At 43.2% G+C, this 25,968-nt stretch overlaps 1 protein-coding gene across 2 annotated transcripts in view; it reads left to right on the plus strand.

Moving 5' to 3' along the window:
* TAFA1 (TAFA chemokine like family member 1) overlaps positions 1–25,968 on the plus strand; it is a 1,243,985-nt gene that overhangs the window by 581,025 nt on the left and 636,992 nt on the right. The window lies entirely within an intron of this gene.

Consider the following 25,968-nt stretch of genomic DNA (forward strand, 5'->3'; position numbering starts at 1 on the left):
CCTCAGGATTGGTCCATATGTAAACCTCAGCCAGGAAGCCGTCCTGCTCCTGGGCTTTATTGTAGGGTAGATCAGAGGTGGCCTGAACTATCTTCTCTTTACTAATGGCAGTTAGGAGCAGGTCCCTGCCCTCATCCGCAAGACAGAGAAGACGGACGGTATCTAGGAAGACGGCAACCTGCGTTGTCCCTGGGGCCACCTTGGGGAGTAGAGGAGCCTGTAATAGGAGGAAAACATGTCTGCGATTTCCTACCTCTGGCAAACCAGGGCCCTGGATGCTGTGGGAATAGCAGGGATAGCCATCCTAATTCTCTTTGCCTCAGCTGTGCCACCAACAGCTGACTCACCTTCTCCTCCTGCTCATAATGCCTGTACCTCACTTTCTGGGGTGCATACTCAGCTTTGGAGGGGAAGGGAGCATTGAGGTCCATGCGTGCCTTTTCAAGGCGGCAGCGTGCAGTGTGCAAGGGAAGGGCTATGTAGTCATGTGTGAGACAGGCAATGTCCCTCTCCACCACCGTCTGCCACTCCTCCCTCTGCTTGTTGGTCAGGACAGCATCTATCATCAGCTGTCCTCTGACAGTGGCCTTCGCTGCCACCCACAAGGTCAAAGCTGAGTCAACCAAGCCCTGTTGTGCTCATATAAACATGAACATGGGATTTGAGTTGTTTCTCGCTGAGTGATTGTAACAAGATAGGTTGAGGCAGCAGGGTTTACGGATCAACCGCACCAAACCGAGGTAGGCCAGCAGGTGTATCAGTGAGTGATCGAACAGTGCACCTTCCAGGATAGAGGCTTCACATACAAGGTGGTCCACTAGATAGGAGTCTAATTGTGATGCCTACCATTTACTGGGGATAGGTATGTATATTACCTGTCCACCAGATGCTGAAGGCACCAGAAAGCCAAGGGGACGTGGTCCACTCTAACATCTCCCAGGAGGGCCCGATCTGCATTATGTATTGCACCGATAGGGCCTGTATTGACCATGATTGCCTCCAATGCTAGGTTCCAGTCACCTCCCCACCAAGACATTTGTGGTGTCTATCTCTGTCAGAACACAGGAGAGCAGGAGGAAAAAGGAGTCCTTCATGCCTTCCAGAGCATAGATGGAGCCCATCCAGAGCACCCTCTCACCAAATTTAAGTTTGGAGAATGCATAACAACCCTTAGGATCAAGCCAGGTATTAAGTACCATGTGGGGGAGCACCCTATGAATCAGGACGGCCATGCCTCATGTCCAGGATGCTGGTGAGCCCTCATCGACCACGGAGGGAAACAGCTGTGTATTTCCCTGCCCACCCATTCCCGCCAAAGCTTCTCAGCCTTTGTCTCTGTGAGGTGTGCTTCCTGGAGGAGAGCGATGTCAGCATGCTTAGAGTAAAGGTACGCAAGCACCTTCTTGCACTTTATGTAGGATATTGAGAGAGGTATTTGGGGGAATTACAAACATCAACTTTCAGATGGAAGCCAGGGAAGGGGGAGGGTCTGTATGGCCAGTCAAGCCCTGCAGGCAGATTCGCTAAAAACAGGGTCAGGAAGGAGGCCCCCAAGGGTACAAAGGTAGGAGGAGGGAAGTCGGTAAGCAAGGGGAGGAGGTGAGGAAAGAAGGGAGTAGGCCCAGCTGAAAGAAGAAAATCAGAACAAGAGAGGGAAGGAGAGAAAAGGAGAGGGAAGGAGAAGTGAGGGATAGCAGACAACAAGTCACCATCACCTGAAAGATTTCACAACTGTAACAACCAATGACACCTGTGAAATGTCCTAGTTCTATATTCAATGGTTCTAAACTGGAGCAGGAGGCCCAAGGGCATGAGAGATAGGGGAGAGGACAAGAGAAGGAGTGAACCGCACTTGCCTCAGGAGGAGTGCTGGTGAGGGAGAGAACAGTACTAACCACAACTGGCAGATGAGTAGGAGCCAGAGGGACAGCAAAATACCCCACTTAGCAGCCTCTGAGCATGGCCGGGGAAAAGGGGAAGCACGGAGTGGATAGTGGCCAACACATCAGTCGCCATAAAATAGGGACAGCGCATGAGAGAGTTGAATCAATGTGACAAGAGAAGGGGAAAAGTAAGGGAAGGAAGGTTTCAGTAAGGGAGAGGTAGGGGAGGGAAAGTCGTGGCTGACCTTCACCTCCCAATGCCAGTGGTAGAGGTGGGAAGGCAGGCATGGGGAACTGAAATGTTGTGCCAAATTGGTTGACGACTGGGGGCAATGGAGGAAAGGAGAGGGGGGAGGTGAATGAAGGAAGGGGAGGCTATAGCAGCACTCATAATTGTTGGGCAGGGGGGACCTGGAAGAGGGGCATTCTACACCTCAGGTGTGCTAGTCACAGAGCAGACCCTTAATCAGCAACATTAACAAGGAATACACATGTCATACACAGCCTAAGGGTTCAGATGATACAGAGTGCTCAAGTTCAGCAGCTGGCATTATATCTTTCAGTCAGCTGGTGGCCCTGGTTTCAATGGAGAGTGGTACTTATTGGGCTATCTGTCCTGTATGTGCCCCACCACAGCCTTGATTGCCTTCTCCCTGCCACTCTGCATGTAATACACTTTGAACTTGAGCCTGGTTCCCCTGTCTTGGACATCCAGGTCCTCCAGAGGTGACTGACCCCTTGCTGTAGGAAAGGGGCCAGGGGTGCATGGGAACGTTTCCATGTCCCCACCCCACAGGCAATCCAGGAAGGCCTGGAGCACCTCTGGATCATAGAAGTCTTTGGGTTTGCCACCCATGGTGATCCACATGAAGGCCAGCTTAAGTAGTCCAAACTAGATGTCCCATTTGCAGAGATGTGGGCAGAGGGAGAGAAAAGCCCTCCTTTTGTCATTCATCTCCCTGGATAAGTCAGCTGTTATTTGGCTCTTGTGGCCCTCAAAGTAAAATTGCCTATGGGCCCTCAGTGTCATGAGGATCTGCCAGGCCTGCTCGTGCCAAAGGAAGCATGTTATTATTGGCCTCAAGCTCAATGCCACCATGGGCCTCCAAGGCTGTGCTCTTTGGGCCCTCTGTATCTCCAATGGGGGCAAGAAAGTGACTCCCAGCAGTACGAATTGGAAATCGCAGAGGAAGCCCTTCACATCAGTACCTTCTGCCAGCCACCCTCGATGGGCTTGTGTGGCGGCAGGGTACAATGATATGGCCAATCTCCTCAGGCCCTTGCAAGACCCTGTGCTCACCGCCTCATGACTCGCGCATCCAAGCCAGTGGGAGCGGGCTCTGGCATGCACAGTATGGCATAGTTCAGAACTGCACACAGTGCACTATTGGATCCTTCTGATCAGGTTAGACTGCGTCCCTAGCTGTCCTTAATGGTTATGCCAGATGATGCTGTCCCTCACCTACTCTGCTGTACCGGGGTGATGAGGGTTCAATGAGCAGCTGGTATCCCCAGTTTTCTGGGTTAGTTGTGGGTGGTTGCCCTTGTGGCATCAGCTCCTGTCGTCTCCTCTGAGCCATCTAAGGGGGTCACCTTCCCTCTCTCGCACCTTACTGTATAAGGCAGGTGGGGCACATGAGATCATGTTTGCCTCCCCAGTCTCCTCAACCAGGTGCTTGGAGAGCTGGTGCAGTAGTGGGTGGCAAACAGCAGGCAACTCACTCTGTTGCTTGACTGTCTGCCACCTTCGCAGTAGTCCTGATGCTGCGGTGAGCTGTCCGTTGCCGGTTCACTGGGCTCTGCACTCATTCCCTGTCACAGGATTCCACAAGCCAGATTCGCCCCAATGGCTTCCTCATGATGTCATGGCCCCCCAATGGTTTTGTGGTGATTTCGGGTTGCCAGATGCAGAAGCTTCACTCCCAGGGACCTCCACAGCAGAGCTCCCAAAATCAGACAGCCATTACAATTGGTGGTCAGACTCCGCCCCCATCAACCACTATTTTTCATATTTATTCAATTTCCAATTCAATGGTAAATATTTAGGTAAAGTAACTTCTAGAAAGTTACCTTTTCTCTGCCTAAAGCTCCTGACTTCTAATTTGCAGTAGCCTACCTTTGTCTGCCCTGTTTGTTTTTTAACTGAATAATATGAAAAACTGCTACCAGAGCAGGAAAAATGTAATGAGAATGGGAAGCTGTTTTGGGTTCCCTTGTGTGAAGACCAGTTAGTGTGGGATTAGGAACTCCATTCACTTGCAAAGGGCTTGCTTGGTCACAAGTAAATATAAGGTGAGACCTGGAGAAGGCATCCTTTTTGGCCTCACACCCAGGTGAACTCAAACCCAGTGGGAAGGGAGCTACTCCCTGAACCAGTTTTGACTCACCATAGAGTAGGGGACTGATCATTTCCCTGGCCAGGCCTTTCATAAGGGAAGAAGGGTTTCTCCGTCTTGAATTTTAGGAGTAAGGAGCACTGTGAGATTGATTTCACTAGGTCAAATGGGAGCTGCTGAAAAGTGGGGGAGGATGCCCTTGGTAACTATCAACCCATTGGTTAGGAAGAGCTAGGAGTAATCCCTACACACTAGCTAGTGCCAACCATAAACACCGCTGGACCTGTTGAAGAATAGAAGTAGGACTGTCCCTCCCATTTTAGATTTGTGAGGTGAACAGGGGTGCTGGACCTGCTTCCACTTGAACCCAGGCCAAAGAAGTGGACTTCAAGTGTCAGTTGGCTGACCTCCTGTTTGGCTACAGGTATACAACAAAATGCAAGAGGCTTGTTCCCTGAATTGCCCAGTTGAGCAATAGCAACTGAGGGACATATTTATACTCTGTTTGCGCCGAATGTGCGCCAACATTTTTGACGCACATTCAGCGCAAACCTTGCCCCATATTTAAACTATGACGCCCGACTCCGCGGACGTCAAAAACCTCAGTGTGCTTCATTTTTTGGATGCAAGAAACCGCCTTGATTTAATGACATGCAAGGTAGGCTTTCCCGTCAAAAAAATGACTTTAAGGCCTGTGTGCCTTATTTATACTCCTGCGTCATTTTGACGCACAGGAGCGGGCGGGCCTTAAAAAATGGCGCACAGCCTGATGTGTGCCGTTTTTTTAACGCCTGGGTGAGGGCAGGCATTAAGGGACCTGTGGGCTCACTTCCATGGTCTCAGGCCATGGAAGCAGTCCAGAGGTGCCCTTCCCTGCCCCCAGGGACACCCCCTGCCACCCTCGCCCACCCCTGGAGGACACCCATGGATGGGGGGACCCATCCCAGGTAAGTACAGGTAAAATGAGGTAAGTATATATTTTTTTCAATGTGGCATAGGGGGGCCTAATTTGGGCCCCCGTACATGCCACTGTGCCCAATGACCATTCCCAAGGGACAGAAGTCCCCTGAGCATGGCCATTGGGCAAGGGGATATGAAGCCTGTATTTGCTAAGACAAGAGTCATTTCAATCGGGGTTGTACGTCAAAAAATGGCGCCAGTCCGGTTTGAGCAATGATTTTTGACTCAAACCTGACTTGCACCATTTTATGACGCACAACCCCCATTTTCCCCTACGCCGGCGCTGCCTGGTTTGAGTAATTTCTTAAATAAGGTGCCCGCATGGCACGTAGGAATGGCGTTAGCCAGCGGTAACATTTGTGACGCAAACCATCGCCAGCGCTGGTTTGCATCAAAACTATAAATATGGGCCAGAATGTGGACCTGGACTGGACTCTGTTAGTGACCTCTACTGGAGTGAGTCTATACATCCAAATGGTGTTTCTGAGGTCCTGGGACCATTGGCTGTGTCTAATTCTTCATTTCCTAACAACTCTGAAATGTTTGGAATTAAAAAAATGCTTTGGAATTTAAAACCTCTGAGAACTGGATCCAACCACTTAAGCCTATCTGCCCAAGGCACACATTTACTAAGCTGACAAAATAAGTTTATCTTGCATTGAGCTTCTTCACTACAGCAAATCAATTTCAGTGGGCCCTTTGTGAGAACGTATCCAGCCTCATGGAACTCATCACTGGATACAGCCTGCAATCCTGTCACTCTGAAGGATTCTGAGGTCTGAAGGCTAAGTCCAAATGTAAACATATTGACTAAGTGCCAAAAGTATCTGGCTGATGTAAGGACTTCCCTGGCTGCAAACATTTTATTTTCCGCTTTGAGCTTTTCGCACCAAAACCAATGGCTTCAGCTGGCCCTCATTGACTGGCTGTCCAACTTTGAGAAGACGTCCTGAGGTTCAACCTAAAGCCTCACCCACATGGAGGATTTTGACTTCCATTTCAGAGAACAAGTGCCTGATTTAGAACTCAACCCATGCCCATTTGCCTCAAATCCCTTCTATGACCCTTGGTACCATGATTATAGGCTGTCATTGGTGCTTAGTGCTTTATGATGCTATTTTTCCTTACATCTTCAAACAATCACATCTCTAATTACTCTTATTTGATTTATGTCACCATTTTATTAACTTTTACTCTATTTTATTCAATTAGAGTGTCATTTTGTATTGCATTTTTTAAGCCGTTTTGATACTTCTAAATCTAAATGCTTTATACAGTTTCTCTAAGTTAAGTCAGTGTGCTTTGTGCAATAGCTACCAGGGGGTGAGCTCAGGTTTTATTTATTGAAATATTTGCATTGACCAAGGAGGTTAGTGACTTTATTATGATGGACCAGCACCCCCTCCTTCTTAAGTAGTATTGCAGTCTGGCATGTCAGTTGCCCTTTTCAGATTAGAAATATTTCAGATCATTAATTTCAGGCTACTGACCCCCCACAGTATAAAACTATTGTTTGTGCCATGCACGAGCCTCACGCTGCAGGTAATGTCCTTTGTACTGTACCCGCACCCATCCCCATTACTCCCAAATCAGCTTAAGTCAAATCAGGGTTTATAAAGATCAACTACTCACCAACAAGGGTCTCAAGGCACGAAGAGGGTTTGTCCTCTGAGCTTCAGTTGAAGAGCCAGGTCCTTCTTGAATTGAAGTAGAGATAGTGACTGCTTAAGGTGTAGGGGCAGGGTGTTACAGCTCATTGCCACAAGGAAGGCAAAGGATCTTCCACCAGCTGAGGCCTTCCCTATGCGGGATATGGTGGCTAGTGCTTGTTGAGCAGAGAGGTCTGGTGGGGGAGTAGAAGGTCCCTGACAATGGATGGGAGCAGGGCCATGTAGATGTTGAAGAGTGTGGGGCTCAGGGACGAGCCCTGTGGAGCTCCATAGCTGATCTCTGTAGGTTCTGACAGGTGTTGTGGGTGTTCTGCCAGACAGAAAGGAGTGTATCCATTGTAGGGCCTTTCTGCAGATGCCGGCTGCTTGGAACCTGGAGCAGAGGGTGAGATGTGTGACTGTGTCAAAGGCTGCCAATAGATCCAGTAGGATGATGGCTGCTGTATGGCTGTGGTCGAAGAGTGAGTGGATGTCATCTTTAGTGGAGAGGAGGGCAGCCTTAATGCTTTGCTTACTCCTGAAGCCTTTTTGGGAGGTGTTCAGGATGTTGTTTTCCTCGATGTGCTTACGGAGCAAAGTGTTGATGCCCTGTTTGATAAACCTTTCTGGGAATGGCAGCAGAGAGAGATGGGGCGGTAATTCTTGAGGTCCTGGGGGTCAGCCATGGGTTCTTCAAGAACAGGCAGATCTTGGCGTGCTTCCAGTCCTCTGGGAAGGTGGCTGTCTCTATGGAGCAGTTCAGGGTGTGTCGGAGCTTGGGTGCGATGGATGTGCTGACCTTGTTAAAAATGTGGTGAGGGCAGGGTCCGTAGGGGCTTCGGAGTGGATGCTGCTCATGATGGTGCAGGTCTCATCTGTGGTGAAGGTGGTCCAGCGGTGCAGGGTTTGTGGTGGTTCGCTGGGTCAGATCTGGGAGGTTGTTGGAGGGCTCAGAGTGTCTTGGGATCCAAAGCTGTTGTAAATGTCTTTGATTTTCTGGGGAAAGAAGTTGGATAGCCTGTCGCAGAGGTCTTGAGATGAAGGGAGGCTTGCTGTTTCTGATTAGGGTTTGGCAAACTCTTTGTCCACAGCGAAAAGCTCTTTAGAGTTGTGAGTGGTGGCTCTAATATGGTCCTGCAGGGTGGCTATCCTGGTGACTTTGAAGAGGTGATGGTGGGATTTGGTGGCAGCTTTGAAGGCCTCAAAGTCTTCTGGGGACTTGTTGTTCCTCCCTCTTTTCTCTAGCCATCTGCAGGTGTGCCTGGAGTCCTGGAGAGCGGGGGAGAACCAGCTGGCCTTCTTGAGGAGGTGTCTTGCTGAGGTCTTTCAGAGAGGTGCTAGGGTGTTGGTGCATTTGGAGATCCATTGATGGAAGTTCCGTACTGAGATGTTATCGTCTGTGGTGGCGGGGTTCTCTTAGGGTGTTGGAGAGCTGTTCCTCAGTGATCCGGTTCCATTTCCTGCTTGGGGTTCGAAGTGTGTGGAGGCGGATGATCGGTGAGGTGATGGTCAGTCCAGTGAAGTGTGGAGGTGTTGTCAAAAGTAATGTTGTTGCTGGTGGAGAAGATGGCATTGAGCGTGTGTCCAGTGATGTGTGTTGGTGAGGTGACCAGCTGCTTTAGTCCTGTTGTCGAGAGGTTGTTGAACAGAGAAGCAGTGTTGGTGTGATGGCTGTTGTCAAAGTGGTAGTTGAGGCCGCTGAGGAGGAAGTAGTTTGAGGGGGCCAGATTGTGAGGAGAAATAGTTTCAACTATGGAGTCGCTGTAGACTAGATGGAGGCCAGGTGGGCTGTCTTGGGTGAGGCATGTATCTGGAAGTGGAGGTGCTCCAAGAGGGGGGAAGAGTGCTCTTCTGCATTGGTTGTCAAGCGAAGGGAGGATTTGTGTACGATGGCCAGGCTGCTGCCTAGTTAAGAAAGCTAGTCTTTGCGGAGCAGTTTGTATTCTCTGGGGATGGTGGTGGCGATTTCAGTCGTAGATGCTGGGTTTCTCAAAGTGAGGAAGGCGATGACTGGGCGTATGGAGTCCAGAAGGTCCCAGAGTTCTTTGGCGTCTTTGTGGAGCAACCGAATATTGAGGAGGATACAGCTGAGGTGCTTTGGGTTGGTGTTCGATGAGCCAGCAGTGGGAGGGACCGGTACTTGCTGTAGAGTGAGGGTGAGGTGGCAGTGGAGGCAAGAGAATGGTCCCTGGGTCTCTCTGGATGTTGCGTGATGGCAGGAAGCAGATCATCCTGTGTTCAGCATGTGGAGGGTGTCCACGTTGTAGTGATGGAATGTCGCAGGACCAGGATGCATGGCGCTGGGCATGGTCCTGGCACGATTGGGCACATATGGGTTTGCCTTTGGTGTGCCTTTGGCATGCCAGAGGCGCACCCGCTGAGGACGCTGTCTGCGCAGCCACCCAGTGACCGCCATTAAGAAGGGGAGGAGGGCAGGGTCCAGTCAGCTGGAAGGCAGAGAGGAGGGGCAGAGCCGCAGGGGCAGCAGTGATGCGGGAAACACAGGGAGAGAAAGAGGCAAGAAAGAAAGAAAATAAAAATAGAAATAGAAACAAAAATAAAAATAAATATGACAGTAAAAATAAGCAGAAGGAAAAAGAGACAACAAGATACTTACATGCAGATGGCCATTAGGCCACCAGGGATGAGGCTTAGGTGGGAGCCTGCGGGTGGAGCTGGGCCTCAAACTGAGAGTCAAGCAGGCTCTCAGTTTGAACGCGGCAGCGGCAGCAGCCGCAGACACAGAAGGAGCTGCGCAGAGGAGAGCGAGCAGGTGCTGACCAGGAGGGAAGAATAAGAGTTATACCATTGAAGTGTGTAAATTGAATGTGATGTCACAGGATGTTATTGATGATGTCATGAGCATTGCTTGTCAGGGATGAAATTTATGGACATGAGAATGTCAAAAGTCATACACATTTTTGGTTTGAAGATTGAATTACAACAACAGTTGCAATATAAAATATATGTTATTGATGTAATACCTGGTATTTTAAAAACATAAGATAATAGATCATCCATGTTCTTCAATTTCCATGTAGTAGTTTCAACATAATACTTGCTCTAAGCCAATATGCACACTGTGCAATGAGGGTCACAAATAATTTTACTCTTCTGTATGTGACCATTGGGTCAACGAAATTGCCATGGCCACTTCATAGAATGACCTTAACTCTTTCCAGCCATTAATTAGACTGCCATGTTCTTGGTGGCATTCGCACTGTAACACATTGGAAAATAAGTTTGGGAATGAGCTTACTTTGAACCAGAAGCATCTCTCCTTTTTGTATCCTGTCTTTCCACTTTTTTGCACTTAAACATCTTATTTACCGTTAGACCACTGGTCTTTTTTATCTCCTGTATATGCAAGCAGAATTACTTATGGAAGCTGCAATTTTGCTTAATTTTTTCAAATTTTCCATGTTGTATACTAACTTTTAGATTGGGAGAATGGGCACTTTACGCATGCAAAGACATATTGGTAGCAGACGTCTTTTCCTGTGGCTTTCCCGTGGCTATAGACTCCTAGATTCAAGAAACTAAGTACTAGTTTTGTCTGTGTTTAACATTTACCTGATTCACATTTACATTCCAAACATTCTCAACCCCCAATGCACCCTCACAACACATATGCAACTGATAAAAGTAAAACATAGGGTATAGCCTTTAAAGCATCAGAAAGTAAGCCCCAACTGTTAAAAAGTATAACAATGTACACAAAATAAAAACTAAAAGACATAGGGGGCTGATTTAAGAGCCTCTAGCACCTTCTTTCACCACATTATCATCATTTTTTTAATGCTAATGTGGCCCAACAAGGCCAAAATCACCACACCATATTTGCAAAGTGGAGCAATGCAAGCATCGCGCCACTTTGTAACCCTATTCGCTACATTATGCATGTGCCATGCATATTGTATGCAAAGGGGGCATTTCCCCATTAAGGGGGCCGAAAAAATGATGGAAAGAAATATAGGAGATTTCTTTCCATCATTTTTTTCTGGCATTTTTAATGCATGCTCAGAGGAGGTGTTAAAAAGGGGCACACCTTGACACCATCTTAGTGTCAAAAAAACGATGCTAAGGCAGTGTAAAGTGGCAATAGGCCCTCTTAAATCAGGGCCTATTTTTCACAATATGTATTGACAAATTCTCAAATCCTTAATGAAGGCTCTTTAAAAGAAGAAAAGCAAATGCACAATTTAGTATCTCAGAAGCCAGACCTCACTCCTTTTGCATATACTACCTGAAAGAAAATCATGAATTAATGCAATTTGAAGTCTATATCTTTAAATTACATGATTAAAGCTTCTGGGGTCGGTTTTATTGCTAAAATGATGGCTCCCTTAATGTTATTAAGAATTTGGAATCAAAGCTTTACTGCTTAACTCAAATTCAGACATTACCCTCTAGAAATATTCTTTTGTTGTCAAGAATACTTTTTCTGAATGTGCCTTAATGCAATTGATTACTGTCTTCGAGCAAGTAGTACTATTTCTTAAACTTCAAAGAAAAGTATCCACTCATTTAATGCTGAGAATCTTCAAACTGAAAACTTGCATCAATTCATTTTCTGAAGTAAGGAATTAAATATTACACTCCCTGAAAGATTAGTCTCTTGTGTTTTATGTTTCTGACAGTTGGGTTATGATCAAGTCATGAAACATTTTATTTCAAAGAGGTGAGTTTTGCAAGTGGGAACTGTTGCCAGGAAACAGGCACATAGAAGTAGGTTTTATTGCAATATGTTGTGGGGTCTGAATTAATTTGAGCTAGAGCCTACTAAAGTGTCGAATTCTCGACCTGTCTGCAAATGTATGTACAAACATTAGTTTCAAGCTATCGGTGCCCTTGGGAAATGTAAACAGTTACATATTTTGTTAAAGCCTTTTTAGATAGTGTGGTGACACCGAGTCCCAAGGGGAAAACGAAATAGTAGAGAAGGATTCTGTTGAACATTGTCATGAAAAGCTTAAAGGGATATATTTTTCATGTATGAAACTCAACATGGGAAAATGCTATACATTGCAGTTTGCAATGAGCATTACATTCTAAAATATTAGTCTGTTGGTTTTTGTCTATCTCTACGTTTAACTCATTGAATTAGATTGAAAACGTATGTTATGATAAAGGCTGTCTAGTCTTGACTGCCTTTCAAAGTCAATAAGCTGCATGTGTTACAATGGTTAGAAACTCTTGATAATGTCATTGTGGTCTGGACTTTGCAAGCAATATTATCGACTCTTTCACAAATGTGGACTTGCCAAGTGAATGGGCAGTGCAGGGGCCCCCCTGGGCCCCCTACACTCGTTTTACACTAGCCTTTTCATGGCAGTGCTACCACCATGAAACCGCTGGCGGAGAAGGGGGCCATAATTCCCAGCACAGCGCTGCTTGCAACACTGCTCCAGGTGGATTAGGACTGCCACCATCCTCCAGACTGTTGTGATCTGAGATTCTGATGGAGCTGGCATTCCAAACCGCCAACGCAAGTGTGGCGGTCTATAGACTCATGGCGTGTGACCAGTTTTACCCTATCCCATTTGATGTCACGTAAAACATTCCATTTTTGTGATAAGGTACACCTTAAAATGCATTCTGGCTCCTTAATCAGGTGTCTCTTTGTCCATCCCCTCCCCCATGGGCATAGGACCAAAGCCCATTTTCCATACTTTATCCAATGTTGTGCAAGGAAGCCTTCCTTCTGATAAAAATCTGAAAATGTCACAATCAATTTACAGTGCAGTAAGCATTTTTGATGGAATATCGGTTCTTGGAAAGATAAACTGGCTCATGTGAGTAATGGGGGCCTACTATAAGCCCTATTCACAAATGTAAATGTATACATGTATATTTACTCATAAGTAGATGTACTTCTGTATTTCGTTGTAACTATACTCTTTTTTTATATTTAGCATTTCGGAGTATACGGTTATTACACAGTGTAGATTTACATGCCCAGAGACATTTACAACAGATACTAAACTAACAGTAACTTCTTACAGGTGGGGATCTTCAACACTGGGGTAGAGATCTACCTATGACAAAGTGTAGGGGAAAATATGTTAAACTAATGAACAATATTTGATTGTACAATATTAACATGACATATTTTAGAATATTCATTTAAAACCCAAATAAAATAGCATTAAACTAAGTGTGAATTAAATGTAAGTATATTTTATTCATTTATGAAAACACATTCAAAAATATTTTCTTAAATCACACATACAATAGCAATTCTGTTTCTAAATTATGTGTTTCAAATGTACTAAAGATTATGTAGAGAATTAAGTTTTATTATTTTTCATTTTGTTGTAACAGTTCAAACATTACCTTACCTTTCCCAAACTATTCCTTGCTCCTCCCAAATTCTCTCCCTTTTGGGAAATGGAAAGTATTTCCCATTTTCCAGCCACTGCTACCTGTTCTTCCTGCAAGTACTTCTAGAATGTATTCTTACATCTGCAGAGCTCTCGTCTACCAGGAGTGGAGGGGAGAATATCTTTGCATAGCAAAGATAATAGAAGCGGAGGACTCTGCCTACAGGTTTGTGAATAGAATTTTGTAGTATGCAAATAGTACTACTCAAGTACTATTTCACATACTACTAAGTGTAGTTTGTGAGTAGGCACCTCATACTCTTTATGGAAATGGATATGAATAGGTAGGAGTAAATGTAGGTCGCAATTTTGGCATCTGTGCAATCTCTGTGCCCCAGAATCTCTCGCAGATTTCAGGCATCTATCTACAAAGTCCAACGACCCACTGGAGCAAAGGTGTAAGTCACATTTGTACAAACCCTTCAAGGAACTTGAAACTAAAGGTGATCTACTTTGTAGAGTAACTGATGGTATGATAATTGTTTGGGGTCATCAATTGCAGCTAGTTAGACGGATGTGCTCCCTTTTGTACACTACTATGCCTACCTATCATCTGCTTATGTACATTTTTGTATTGAATAGCTGTCCGCAGCTTTGTCAGGGTCAATTACACTGTGACATTACTTCTTGTAAAGTGCTGAAGGTTAAAAATCATGTCATATCAATTCCTGTCATAGTAATATAACCATGGATGCAACTTCACTTCAACACGCTACTACTACAGCTTGCAAAAAGATGCAGTAAAAACAGATCCAGCCTTACCATAATTCATATAGACTACATTCTTTTATAGAAACATATGCTTGATTTTTGGGTTATTTGTGGTAAACATGTTATTTATTTGCTGAATCATGTGTTACTAGATATATTTCCTCCCATTGACTGAAGAACATGGTTTTGGTTATATTTTCGTGATCACCTTCATAAATGAACCTCATATTCTCATATAAATCTGTTTTGAACTCAACAAAGTATACCTGTCAGCTTTTTTTGTTAAATTGAAAGGAAATGCATTTCAGATGCGTTCAAGGACATGAAGTGAGGGTGCCTTAAAGCTATTTAATAGATAAAAGACCCTGTAAGGTTAAAGGAGTCATTGCAAACCAGCTTCCTGTTATCAGACTGAGAGTGATGGTGGTTTAGATATGCAATGTTTTTGTACTAACACTACAGAGTCTAAACCCCAATCATGGTCCAATTTGTACGGTCGTTGTACTCCTGCTCTATATTCACAGTGCTTGCATTTAAAGGGTAGTGGTCATTTACATAATGATTGCGTTACATCTTTTAAATATGTTTGTGTCTAACTTTGTACTGTTACGAGCGAGGGCTTAATTAGCATAATTATCGAAGATGGTCACAATGTCTTAAATACCCATAAGCGGTTTGTCTTTGCCCCCAAAAATCAAAGTAAACAAACCGCCCATAAACCCCAGAGTAGAATGGCATCGCCTCATTTCATTTATTGCTAAACTTTACTTTCTCATGTAGGGGAACACTGGAATTAAGCAATCAAGAAATGCTCCAAGAAGCACCAACACCCGATTAACCTGCGTTTTCCCAATTTAAAAACAACAAAAACAATATGATTCACAAAGTGACGTTCACTCGGATAATAACAACAGCAAAACTAGCACAGAAAGCTAAATCAGATATCAAATGCACAAAACAAGTAAGGCCGAGCTCAAATCAAATGGGAACACGAGTTACATTTGGACCATCACTTTTTGTCACATCACTTTTTGTACAAATCACAAGTCAGTGCACTCACCAGTGAACACTCCTGTACAACCACTACAAAATCACAGATGATGCAAATATCCCCGTTCTCTATGATAAACCAACCTGGAATGCATTCACAGATTCAGAATAAAAACAACACTATGAATGAACAATTCTTCTTTGCTAGTATGTACCTGTACACTGTACCCAAAGGTACAACAAACACCTAGTCCCATCTCTCTGCAAGACTCTACGGCACATCACTAATGCAAGCCCCATCGTCCCTCCTTAGGTACTAAATCAAAACCAACAAGAAGAGACGTATACATCAATATATTCTCCCTAGCAATCCATTAATGGTACACAGATAGCTGTCAAGAATACATCAGGTGTCCTTTTGTCTGCTTTAGCCACATATGATACACTAGCCTCACCACCTAGATGGTATGTAATACAAAATGAATCTTCACTGTACACTGCAAGTTATTTTTGGGTTCCAGGCATGATATAGCCATCAGTCATGTGAGATGTTAGTACAGCTTCCAGGAGAATTAAGACTCATAGGAAATATCACATTCTTTTGCTTGTGGAACTAGTCCACACATGCAGACATTACCCAGTGCCTCTACACCATTGTTCCAATACCTATGAATTCCTGTTCCATTCACTTGCCAAAAGATATACCCTCTGACACATAGCTAATCACATGGCATCACAACCAGGCAAACACAGAACAGAGGATGTACAAACTGATAATTTCCCAGGACAATGCACAATATAGTAGGACATAAGACAATTATTCCAGAGACTGATTCACCTGTGTAAGAGTATGTCAGGAGCCACGTTAGTCACTCTGCTCAAAGGTCCTCTTACTGGTCTGCCCTGTGGTATTGAACATAGCCCTTGAAAGTAAACTGCCATCTTTTAATGATGTGTGAATGAAATAAATACTTATTAAGCACAAACATGCACCTACAGGTGTCCTGGTGCTTATAAAGTGAGAGAAGAAAAGAAGGAACACAATAATAGCAGTATCTTACAGACTGATCTTAACAGCAAGGTAACAATTATATTTATTTTTAGAAAAAAATAGTTATTTAATTTCTTTCAAAAGACCCCATTATTCAGAGGGCACTCAGCAGTTGGTTTAAAGCCTTAAATGCCTGAAATGAAACATACTTTCCTTTAAGCCGTACTTTTTTAAAATGGAGAACAACTGTCCTGACTTTCAAGGCAGAAAACAAAGCACACCAACGAGTGAGTATGTTTGCTGTTGTAGGTCATGATAACAGGGGCACCAAAACCATTTATTGCTTCATGGGCGAGACATAAAGCTTCAAAATGTATGCTTTGCTTAACTGGATGCCTGTACAATTTACCCCTGTCTCCAGTGATGTGCTTGAACTTAGGTGCTTCAAGATATAGCCTTACAGTTATATTCTGGATCAGTGGAACCCTGATTAAAAATTTCAGGTAAACCCAGATTTCGAACATTGACATAGTCAAACCTGGAAAGGATTCATGATGCAACTACCAAGGCCCAAAATTAAGACAAAATGACTGTGAAAGCTTTCCTTAGGAGTTTAGTTTGGTAGAAGCATGCAAAAAAAATGAATCTGTCTTCATAAGTGTAAGGCTTTGTCAATTGTAAGGCCTGTGTGTTTTAACCAACATTAACCAGATTAGGTGGAGACCCTAAGTTTAAAGACCGGAAACTGTTCTTCTATAAGGAGTTGGGCCCATTGCAAAAATTTCTCTTTTGTTCTTGTTCATATTTAACACGTTTGCAATCACTCTACTTTATATAGCAGCAAGGCAGAGCTTGAGGAATAGATGAATTTCTTTGGTAGGATGGTTGAAGTGAAATAGAAACGTGGTGTAACAAGCATATGGCATACAGTTGAGGACAAATGCACAAATAAAAATAATCAAAGATTGAACATATATGTTAAACATAATATTGGGCAATGAGGAGCCATGGGGAGGCCTTCACCTTTCACCTGAGTTACCATGGTCCTGAAAGGGCCGGTTGATAATGAGTAAATTCAACTTGTCAAAACAAGGAGAACCAAGCAAGAAAGCACCATGAAAGGCCTATTTCTCCCAAATAGTTAATCATTATAGCAAGACCTACCATGTCAAATGCTGTATAGAGGTGCAATAGGCTGAGACCTGCTGGATGTATGTACACGGTCCAGACTACACCTTAATTCAAGATGGAGGCCAGGGCAGATTCTGCTCCCCATGAGGTTGAAACTCAGTGGGAGCCAGTAGATTATGTTATTATAGGTGGTTTGAAAGCCACCTAGCAAGAAACGTCTCCCCTATTATTTTGGATCAAGGCTCCAGCAATGGGTCTAAAGTAGTTTTTTCCATCAGTAATTTGACTACACTCTTTTACCATTTTATTAGACACTTTTCAGGTGTCTGTAAGTCCACCCAGGAGTACACAGAGTACTGTGAATGCAATTAATTACAATTACAATAAAATGATAATAAACTATTTGTATTATCTTTTTGTTGTAAAAGGGGCAGGTCCACGGGCTGTGACGAGGACAGCACTCCCCCTCAGTGCACATGTATGTTTGGCCAGCTGTCTCGGGCTGGCTAACCACACATGCGCATTATGCTGTCTCCAACCCGGCACTGCATTGCTAGATTGGAGACGGTAGTCAGAGACTCCCACTCTGCCTTGGAGTGCCATCACTGGGTGCTCCGACCAATCCGAAAGCTGTTGTCAAGCTGCCAGCAACATGACAGCAGCGTTCAGATCGGCTGCAGTGCAGGCTGGGAACCTGGGAGCCTGGGAGCCTGTGCCTGTAGCCTGCAGCTGCAGCAAAGGCAAGAGGCGCGGCACGGTGGTGGCGGCATTGACAGCAATTCAGGTAAGTTTGGGGTTTAAAAAAAATATATGTTACTTCCCCAACATGTGCCGCCTCGACCCAACCCCACCACGCGCTTCAAGCCACTCCTCGTAGGTGGCCATATATGGTGCTTGACTTACTCCAATGCTAGGATGCAGTTCATTTGAGACTGCTTTGAAATAGTGGATGTGTGGCAAATTTAAATGGATGTTTTGCAAATTGCCATTGGCTTACTCATATGTCGGTGTGTTTTTGTATTACATTATCCTTATGCAAACCCCTCCTTTACTTTCTATAATCCCATTTTTTTTGCAGAAATTATTCCCCATTTTCCGACAACTCCCTCTTCTCCCTCTCAATAATGCCTAGACCTACATGTATGGAGTGTTTACAGTTTGAGATGGAGATCTCCTTGCAGAAAAGATTGAGGAGAATGATGCAAAGATCTACAACTGGAAGTTTTGAATTGTATTTTGTTGTACCTAAAGTAGTAATTCTTTACCTGCTCCAAAATAGCTTTCGTAACCTGTATTTTGCAACTATTGTTTGGATATTTGGAATGCTTTCAACCCAGTGCCCATGAAAAAGTGTTTCTTGAAGTGCAAATCTCCTTACCTTGTTAGTGGCTATCCGCCCTTCCGATCCCTGTCATTTGTTCAATCACAACTTTTAGGGACCAATGTTAAACCATTTTGATATATCTCTGGAAGACTGTGGGGCTGTCCGATTGACTAGTCTGTATGGTCGCCTCTGAACAATGGCCTTCCTCACCTCAAATAGTAATGGCAGTACCTTTCCTTTTGTTGTGACACCATTTATCTTTGCTATGCTTAGGCATAACAATGGTTGTTTATGTGAGTTCATGTGCTTTGTTAATGGTATCTTACTATAAAGGTAGCAGAGTTGCCCCATTTCCTGAGTCACAAATGCAATGTATTTTGTAGGGTACTCATGCATCTTGCTAGCGCCTACAAGTTATTTCTGTTACTCTTCATGGCTTCATGTAGTCAATCATTGTAAAGCTAGTTTCATACATCTCACCTACTATGGTATTGATTTCTTCCAGAGGTCTCCCAGGGACTGTGTGGTTACTACTACTGATTTGAAATGGTTCATCTGGTATTTTTCTGCTCTGGGCAGTAGAGAGTTCCATCTACTGTTGGTCTAGTTCACTCTTCCTAAGATGGGGATTCACTGTTTCTTGAGGTATCATTTTATTTCGATTAATGAGTGCATGCATATACACTAGACTGTTTTGGATAACAGTTTGTGGTTTTTCTGCCTTTTTTGATGAGGGTATTATTCTGATATGAGGTCAGCCAGGCTATATTGGCTGGTGTACTGGAGGTATAGTTTTGTTTTTCAGGGATGACTATGTTCTGATAGGTTGGCAGGTATCTTCCAGGCCAATTTTGATATCCTAGATCAATGATACTGTGGTTGTGTATTCTTATAGGAGTGTTTATATCCTGTCAGGTTTGACATCATCACCTTGATTTTCTTACGCTTTCAATAATTGTTATTGTACTTTTCATGGACTTTTACATCGATCTGTATCTTGATGCAGTTATGTTTTTCTATATTTGCATCATCTAGTAAAATTTCTATTCAGGCCTTTATGTATTGTCTTGGAAAATGTTACCCAGACCTGCTTGATCATACTTCTATATTTTTTACATTATCTTGGATATCGCACTGAAAATAAAATAGTATGAAAGACGAAAGACAACAAATGAAAAATAACAGTCACTGTTTTAAAAGGTCTATCCAATGAAAAAATCCAATCCTGAGACAGCACTAATCAATAGCAACATGGACTCTAAATGTTCCTTAATGATGCCTGTTAGACTTTTCATCCTTGGCGTGGTCTCCCTTAACTTTTTGCCTCTGTTTTCCAGGTAGTTGATGTGTACCCACTTGCCAGGCTGAAACCGTCCCTTTTCTTACATGTAAGACACCCCTAAGGTAGGCCCTAGAAAGCCACAAGGTCAGGGTGCAGTGTATGGTTAAGGTAGGAACTATAGTAATGTGTTTTATATGTCCTGACAGTGAACTATTGCTAAATTTGTTTTTCACTATTGTAAGGCCTGTCCCTCTCATAGGTTACCATGGGGGCTACCTTTAAATATGATTAAAGTGTAGATTCCCTTTAGGAGCGGATAGACATGTGGAGTTTGGCGTTTCTGAGCTCACAATTTAAAAATACATCTTTTAGTAAAATCATTTTTAGATTGTGTGTTTGAAAATGAAAGTGAGCGTTCTCTTGCTTATACCATTTCTGTGGCTCTTCCTGTTTGTGGATTCCCTGTCTGGGTCAGTTTGACAGTTGGGCTGATTGCACCTCACACTAGACAGTGACACAAAGGGAGCTGGGGTGTAGTCTGCATTTCCTGATGAGCCTCTGTGCTAGGAGGGAGAGGAGGAGTGGTCACTCACACCTGAACGGGTTGTGCCTACCCTCACACAATGCAGTCTCCAACCCCCTGGTGAGGTGTCACTTGTGAATGAAATAGACGAATCGCAAGCCCTTTTGACACACACTCGCCTGTGCGGGGTTATTTTTGATGCACCCAAGGTACATTTTCACTCTAACAGCGTTAGCGTTGTGTTTAAAAATTACATGAAGACTTTTAGTGATAACTTGACTTTTGTTTTGTGGATTTTTGTCATTTTGGTCTTGTTTTGTTTAGATAAATATTTCCTATTTTTCAAAACCTGTGTTGTGTCATTTTGTAGTGTTTTCATTAAGTTACTGTGTGTGTTGGTACAAATACTTTACACCTAGCACTTTGAAGTTAAGCTTGCTGCTTGTGCCAAGCTACTAAGGGGTGAGCGGGTTTAGCTGAGGGTGATTCTCTTTTACCCTGACTAGACTGAGGGTCCTTGCTTGGACAGGGGGTAACCTGACTGCCAACCAAAGACCCCATTTCTAACAATGCCTCGCTGGTGTTGTGTATATACTCCTATATCATTCACTCACTCACTAATTTAACCAATGTTTTATAAACTGTAGTATCCTTATTTATACTTTACTACATTTCAGTATCTTCATCCCAGAATATTCAACAGACCCATACAAGTGTTAATCCTTACATCTGCAAGTATTCTGTATTTAGAAATATTTGTTTATTGTAGAGTAATAGTATTTCAATTAAAAAAACTGCACATAGACAACCAGTGGTACAAAATAATTTAGCATGCTGCCAATTGGATAGGGAATATTTTTGTTGATATAACAAGATGGTTCATAACTTATTGCAAGAAACATAATAAATGTATTATTTTACACATTAGTCTTCAATTGGAACAACTGGGAAATTCAGGAAGGGTTGTATTGAAATATGTGTATTGCATTTTAGAATCAATATTGGTTACCTAGATTTTATGATTTATTTCAAAGGTAATTGGAGAGGTACAAAATGTAACTCAAGTGGGAGGACATTTCAATGAAACAGAGTTAGATGGTGGACCAAATTAAAACAATGCAAACATGATTTCAAGCAAGTGAGCTTTAGAACAATACATAATGGAAGCCTAGCAGAGTGCAGCAGCCAAGAAGGTGAGTAGTAAGAGTTACCCTCTTACCTAGGGAGATACACCATAATTTGATTTGAAATCCAAGAAAAGCATTTTGAAATGATCTCTGCAAGTGGCTCAAAGTCAACAAACATGTTGGTTGTAGAATATGGTAGACTGACATTGAAGAATATTAAAGAGTACTGTGTTTTCAGGGCTGATGATTTTCTCAAGGGCAAAAAGAAAATATGTTGGGAATTCCATATGTAGACTGTAAAGAGTTCTGATACTGAACAGCAGGGAGCCGTATCTCAGTAAGTACCATAGGAATGAAGAGGGCATTTGAACCCTGCGTCAGCTGGCAAACTTTTTTGCAATAAGAGGGAAAGAAGGCGTTTGTGCAACCCTTCCTATATTACAAACCACACTGTCAGTAAATATGTGCTAGCACAATCACAAAGGGGCATTCAATGTAATAGTGTGCCCAGCACACTCAAGATACACCACACCACAGATCGAAGCAGTGCACACTATTTGCAATAGGTGTTCTGGTATCTACTTGCTGTAGCTGTTGTGAGGACAAGGAGGACAAGGAAGTGAAATTCCATTTTTGAGTATAAAAGTATACCCAGTTTTATGGCAAAAGGGCAAGAAAACATGGACATGAGGAGCACAATAAATAGCTTGAAACTAGGAAGATTAGTTTGAGAGGCTCAAAAGAAGATACTTTTAGTTGTATGAAAGGTCAAGCTATTTATATATGATTTAGGCCAAGAGGTGGTATATGAAGTCGGGAACAAAATATACCTACAGGCATCTTTAGGGTATACAGTGAGAAAAGCAGTGGGTCTAGAACTGAGCTATGAGGAACATCACTGTTACAAGGATGGAGTACAAGTTCACTGAGCCACAAGAGATAGAGAAGGAATGGTTTGAAAGTTCAAAGGAAAGTGTTTGAGGCAAAAATAAGTGATTAACTTATTTTAAATATTAAAGCATCATCTTAACCAGATGTGTGTTGAGTTGCAAGAGATGCAGATTGTTGGACTTGACCCTCTCTGCAGGCTCACCTCCAAACTTTCTGCCATCACCCCTTCTGTTTTCTGATCCTGTTTTTGTTGACTTCTAGGACTCTTTGCACTTTACCACTGCTAACTAGTGCTAAAGGGCTTGGGATCTCTTCTTTAAACATGGTGATATTCTCTTATACCCAACTGATATATTTAATTATTCATCTGTCCCTTGTCAAGTGCTGCTACATGTAGCCAGGGCCTGTAAAGTAAATGCTACTAGTGGGTTTGTAAACTTATTGTGCCGCCCACTTAAGTAGTCTTTTTAAACATGTCTCAGGCCTGTCATTACAGTCTCTGAGCAGTTTAAACCTGCTATTTCGAGCTGGCAAAAATTGTTTTTTCGCAGTCTTAAACATTCCATTTCAATACATATGTCACCCCTAGGGTAGGCCCTAAACAGCATATAGTGCAGGGTGTATTGCATTTGAAAAGTCAGACTGGTACTTTCAAGTTTTACATTTCCTGGTAGTCAAAAACTCTTACATTCATTTTTCACCACTGACGGCCTAACTCGCCCACCCATATAACATTGGCTTACCTTATTACATTTAATAAGTGATAACCTTTGCTAGTGAACAGATAGAAATATTTTGTTTGTCCTCCAAAGAATTGTGATTTAAAATGTAAAATCGAATTGTAAGTCAACGTTCTGAAAATTACACTTTTAGAAATTTGGCATTTTCTTGTTCTAACCATTTGGTTCCTGTAGCTTGTATCCTTTATGTACTTCTCCCAGACAGTCACACAAAAGGGGGACTAGGTGTTGGCAGGTTGGGTCATGCTGACATGATGGGAGTGGTAGAACTATTCACAGCCCCGCTTACACTTCATTTTTTCACCCCAGCCATCCTGGGAGCAGGGCAAGGCGGATTAAAGTTCAAGAATCCTCTGTGAGGTGAAATTCTAGAACTCCCAATTCAAACCTGGTATAACTATTGGACCCTTCGACCAACTGTGCAGTACACTTCTGGATCTGTGGCTGCTATAGAAGAAGGACTGCCCTACTGCCAGAAGACTCCCCTGTAGCTTGAGGCCGGCCCTGCTATCTGAGAAGGAAGACTGCACCTGCTCCCTTCATCCCTGGCAAAATGAATCCTATGGTCAGGTGACCTCCTGTCCTGTCAGAGACTCAGCAAGATCCAAAGGCATCCCTGCAACTGCCCACCTGACCTGCTACTCTGAACTTGACTGGACCTGCAACTGGACCTGGCTGAGACCTGCTGCCTCTACTGAAGTGAGTTCCCCATTCCCAAGAGGTGTCTCCCAAGGTCCAGGATCCTTGTCTGGCATCAATGAAGCCCCTCCCGTGCAAAAGATGGAGAAATCTTGAAGTTCTGGGCTCTTTGTGACTATGAATAAGAATTTATGTGATAAGTTCTCGCCAGCCTTGACAACTGCCAAAACGAAGCTCTAGTGGATCCGACTCTTAGTGCTACAGTGATGCCAGCGACAACCACAACACAAGATCTGAAGTTTGTGCTACACAATTGACAGCCCACGGTTGCCACCAGCATGAAACTCCAGCAGTGACAATCCAGGACACTTGACAGGATCTTCATGCTACATCGACAAGGTTCCTTTGATGCCTGGCCTGCTCTTTGCACTCCAAAGATGACTCTCAGCAATGCTTTCCCTGCTCCCCGCAGCCTCCTCCACCGCAAACTTGACACTTCACGCCAGACTTTGAGATGGTAACTTTTTCACCAAAACTAACCTAGTCCTGTACCCAGCCCATGCTCCATTGCAGTCAGCCTGAACTTGTGACTTCCACCAAAGTTAGCACAATCAGATGACCGTGAAGCTTTGTCCTTTCAGTTGCTATACTTGCCTAAAGTTTTGATATGGCATATTTCTAAGCCTACTGATTGGAGTTTTGTCATTTTGGTGTCAAATAATTTATCACATTTACTCTATTTTTCAAAATTGGTGTGGGATTTTCCTTGTGTTGTGGGTCCAGTTTATTACTTTTTATGTGCTGCATGTGTACTGCTTTTATGTGCTTTACAAATTACAAAGGTTTAATCACAGGTTAATTTAGCGACTTTTTGGTGGTTCACCCTGACAAGGCTTGTGATTGTTGCTTCAGTAGGGTTTCACCCCCTTAACCAAAAAAACAGTTTCTCACATGGATACAACTAAGGGCCAGATGTAGCATACAACCGATTTGCGATTCTCAAATAGCAATTTTTAAGAAATCGCTATTTCAGAAATGCAAAAAGGTATGTATGATTTTTGCGATTCGGTAATAGCGATTTCTTAAAAATCGCAAATGCTATTACCGAAACGCAAATAGAGAATCTGTCCCCATTCGCACCTATGGGCCTGTTAACCCATATCTGCAAATGTTTTGCATTTCCAAAATTGCGATTTCTTAACCAGAAATTGCAATTTTGGAAATGCAAAACCTCTGGGTGCTGGGGGCCTAAGGCCCCCTCTGCTGCACCCCCAAATTTTTTGGGGGGACATGTATGGTGCACACATGCCAAAAGGGCATGTGTGCTTTACATGTACATTTTAAAAATGCATTTTAAGTGCATTTTTAAATTTTGAACATGGTTACCACCAGGTTCAACCTGGTGGTAAATAGCGATTCCTAAATGCCCAAATCACATTTAGGAATGGCTTCATACATGTGCTAAGAAATCGCAAATAAGGAATCCTTATTTGCAATTTCTTAATTAGAGAGTCGCAATTTGCATCTCTCTAAACAGGGTCGCAATTTTAAGGAATCGCATTTTTTGCGATTCCTTAAAATTGCGTTCAGAATGTCTTTCATACATTCTGAACTGGCTTTTTGCATTCGCAAACGGGCATTCGCACCGTTTGCAAATGCAAAAAACCTTGATACATCTGGCCCTAAATGTATCAAATGCAAAGATTATTTGTGAAGCGCATCCAAGTGCTGCACCGCACATTGATTCCTGAATTTGGTTTCCTATTAACAAATGTATGTATCTGTTGTTGTCAACGTGGGATCTACATTGTACAACACAGAATGGTGAAAAATAGGCGTTGTTGTGCCAATGTATACCTGGCTAAGAAGAGACTATAGATCTTATTACCTTGAAGAAATAGCTTCTCTTTTGCCTTTATTATGCAAACCGACAGCTATTGTTATCTGGGTCTCGTTTAAACCTTGTATGTGAAAAATAAAAAGGTTCCTTCGGGGGTCATTTGAACAAACAGTTATACTTTGAAGGTCAAATAATTATGTAACTGTGAAAAGATGCTAGAAGAAAAGATGGTATGTATTAACAAAATAGAGTCAATGAAGGCAAAAAGAACTCTTCAAAGAATATCCTCATAGTTGTAATGTTGGTTATAAAGAATACTCTATGAGCAGGTGCTACATAAGTGCATGATGTTGCAGTGTTCAAGTGTAAGGTCAAAAGTAAATACGTCAATGTAAAGCATATGGAAAATAAAACAAATGGCTGTCAACATTTTAGCATTCAGAGATCAAAGAAAAAAATATTGTTAAATCTGGAAGGGACTCTTTTTGAAGATTACAGTCCAAATCTTACATATTGATTTGTGAGCAAACAGGAGCTACAGCTTTTTAGAAAAGGGACCCGGGTTTAA

This window comes from Pleurodeles waltl, chromosome 9, assembly GCF_031143425.1.
Source record: "Pleurodeles waltl isolate 20211129_DDA chromosome 9, aPleWal1.hap1.20221129, whole genome shotgun sequence".
Lineage (NCBI taxonomy): Eukaryota > Metazoa > Chordata > Amphibia > Caudata > Salamandridae > Pleurodeles > Pleurodeles waltl.